Here is a 3,200-nt window from a genome sequence, read left to right as displayed (position 1 = left end):
GGGGGGGAAGAGGGGAAAGGGGGGAGGGAAAAAAGGAAAAGGGAAAAAAAAAAAAAAAAAAAGCCGGGCTTTGCTTCACTGTGTCAGAGCGGAGGGCTGCCGGCCATCTGTCCGCGCAGGGCGGCACGGAGGGAGCCGGCGGGTGCAGCCCCGCGCAGGGCGGCACGGCGGGAGCGGCGCACCCTCGGCAGGCGGGAGCGGCGTGCGGGCTCCGGGGCTCCGGCGGCGCGGGTCCCGCTCCGCAGGTGGGTGTGCGGCCCCGGGCGCGGGAGGGCGGCGGGTGCTGCCCGCGGGGGTGGGCGCTGGGGCTTCTTTGTTGTAAGGCTGCGGGAGCCGAGCTGCCGCCCCGCCTCGGGGGTGCCTGAGGAGGGGCCGCGTGTGGCCGCTGTGCCGGCCCGGGGCGGGCTGCGGCGGGCGAAGTCGGCGAAACTCGTTGTGAAAGATCGGAACCAACAAGTTGCTGTCGAAGTGCTCCGTGCGGAGATGGGGCTGGATCATCGGCCGCGCGACTGAGCCGCGCGGAGAGAGATCCATCAGGGACTGTCAGTCGGGAAGTGCGGGCTTCCCTCGGGTGAGTAACCCCGCCTGAGCCGCAGCTCCAGCGCTCAAAGGCGATAATATCATCCGGAGCCTGCTCGGTGTGTGTCCGTTGTCCCGGGCTAATGGTTTCCTGCAAGTTTAACGTGAAATGGGGAAAGGCCAAGGGAGACCGCAGGGGTTGCGGAGGGGATTAGGAAGGCAGAGGCTAATAAATTTCTGACATGGTGTAAACCAGCATCACTGTCAAAACCAGCCAAGATAGAATATTGTCCCGTATTTTGGCATTTTCATTGGAAGTTATCACCTTTCATTTAGCTGTTAAAGTTTCTGGAGGCTTTTTTTTGTTGTTTTAAGTTGCTGTGTAAACAGCCTGAGTAAACAACTGTCGCTTTGTGTGTTGTGTAGTGGGGGAAAAGTGAACTTTAAAAGTCTTTCTTAAAGAAAAGTTAGACAATATATGGTAGCTCTGAGTTAACAGTAGTGATAAGAGGAGTCTGGACATCATACCTCATTATTATGGCAATTAATATTACTATTTTTAAAGATGCAAGAAATTTTGTTACTATGCGCCTAAAACTATGCATCTGCTAGACTGTCCTGTTAGTGGATATGGTTATTTTTTTAGTGTACAACTTGAACTTGTGTTCCTGATGACCCTATTAGTACTACTGGAAAAATAAATAATCGGTTATCACACATTATCTAAACACATTTCAGCAGCTCATGTGTACATTATAGGCAGCAAAATGCAGTCATAACTGGAAATTCTGTTGTGTGTCTATCTTCAAATGTTAAAAGAAAAAAATCTGTTAGAAGTGTGCATACTATCCAGTCTATCTGTAGGTCGTGTTTGTTTCTTTTCTGTATGGTTCTAGATGTAGAACAATAGTGAAAAATGGAGTTGAGCAGCTGGTAATCCATTTGTCCTTTGCTTATCCCTACAAAGATTCCTGGTGCAAAGTTCATGAACTATCACTGAGAATGGCTGAAAGAAGAGTCCAGGAATTGGCCATACTAAAATCTGTCAAGACTTTGTTAAAATAAAATAAACTGAAAAGCTGAGGCTTGCTTCCTCATAAACCTCTCAAGAAATTGTCATCTATCTAGTATGGCACTCATTGTATTCAAGAAAAGGAAAAACTTGATCGATCAAGTGGTTATTGCTCTGTACTGTCTTAATCTATAATCAGGTGAACAAAAATATTTTTGCTTTCCTTACAATCTGAAATAGCTGGTTTCTTATGAAAGACCTTGCCCCCCTTCTTTCTCTCTCATCTGTGCCCTTGCTGCAAAAACAAGTCCTCAAGAATATAAATATTTGTTTTACTGGTTATGTTCCATATCATTCTTACTTTCCAATTTATGCTGGTTTGAATATTTCCGTAATATTGAAGTCAGTTGCCATTACTTCCTTCAAAGACCCTATTTAAACGAATTTGTAGAATGTGTGCAGTATGATAACGTGTAGCACCATGGATATATTAATTTTATTCTTACATAGCTCAATATACGTTACTTCAGAGAAGCTAGGAACATGATGAACACTCCATTAGTGGTATTGGTAAGAAATACATTACCGCAAGTGTACAGTCAGTAAGAAAGCGCTTTTATTTGAAAGCGTTCTCATAACAGACAGTGTACTAATAATCATAACCTGTGCCGCATGTCTTCAGTGCTAGATTACATTTGCTTTTAGGTTCTTCGTAAATACAATTTTTATTCAGGATTGCCGCATTTCTAACAGATGCCCAGGCTCCTGTTCCTTTTCAGCCTTTGCAGCCTCTGAATGCTGCAGGCATTTGCTGGGCAGAGGACTGGGTGTCCGTGTGGTAGACATTTTAGGATGCAGCCCTTCTGCTTAGGAGCCAGCCTTGGTATTGTAGGGCATTGAGGTCTGATAATAATGTGAAGTGAAATGTGGTATTAAAAATATAAGTCAAATCCAAAGACTGCTGTGTTGGTTGGATACCCAGGAGCAAGCTGGAATAGCCTCCTCTGACAGATTACTGAAAATACGGTGAGCGACTTTTGCAAGCCGTGAGGGGAAGCGCTCAGTTTTCTGCATGTGAAGCCGCTTGCCACAGAGCCATCACAGGGCAAGAGGCTTTCCTGGACAAAGGGTGAGCGTTTGCAGCCCTCATGGTGCTCTGTGCTGGGGGAAGAAGGACAGGACATGGGAAAGCACATCTTGAGTTGGCCCTCCTGCTCAGACAGCTGGGAGTCTTGGTCCAAGAGTGCTGGGCAGGGACAAATGCAAAGGGACCCTTGCAGTAGGGCAGGGGTGTATCACTGTGGTGGAAAGTTGTGGAGCAGCTTGCAAAGCTAATGGGGGAATGTGATTGCAGTCACAGGTGTGTGTGGCAGGGAAGGGTTTTGGAGCATCAGATGCTCTGACCAAACACATGGTGGTCATAGCATGATGTTTTGGGGGAAGAAGAGAGGTCAGAGATCTGGTGGAGCAAGGAGAAAAGGCAGGCTGGTGGCCCCAGGAGCAGCCAGGAGCCAAAGCTTCTAATGCTACCACAGGGAGACTTTGCAGCTGGACAGATAACCCAGTTTGGGTGCTTTGGGAAGAAAGAGTCAGGAGCTGGGAAGTGACCGTGGAGGTTCCTGCTTGTCCTCACAGACCAAGGAGGAAGCATTGGGCAACTGAGCTGAGG

At 47.7% G+C, this 3,200-nt stretch overlaps 1 protein-coding gene across 21 annotated transcripts in view; it reads left to right on the top strand.

The window, feature by feature from the left end:
• Positions 1-3,200, top strand: part of LOC108496469 (poly(rC)-binding protein 3-like) — a 492,944-nt gene that overhangs the window by 349,980 nt on the left and 139,764 nt on the right. The window contains exon 1 of one of the 21 annotated variants that reach the window (XM_017813182.1): positions 184-245. The exons of 19 other annotated variants lie outside the window; for them this stretch is intronic. The gene's annotated coding sequence lies outside the window, so the exon portion shown is untranslated. Of the gene's footprint in view, positions 1-183; positions 246-358; positions 572-3,200 lie in introns of those variants that run through there. One more of the 21 variants, XM_017813180.1, reaches the window with a different exon arrangement.

Source organism: Lepidothrix coronata, unplaced genomic scaffold, assembly GCF_001604755.1.
Source record: "Lepidothrix coronata isolate B3197 unplaced genomic scaffold, Lepidothrix_coronata-1.0 Scaffold40, whole genome shotgun sequence".
Taxonomy (NCBI): domain Eukaryota; kingdom Metazoa; phylum Chordata; class Aves; order Passeriformes; family Pipridae; genus Lepidothrix; species Lepidothrix coronata.
The sequence above is the reverse complement of the archived record's forward strand: the minus strand, read 5'-3'. Positions and strand labels throughout refer to the sequence as shown.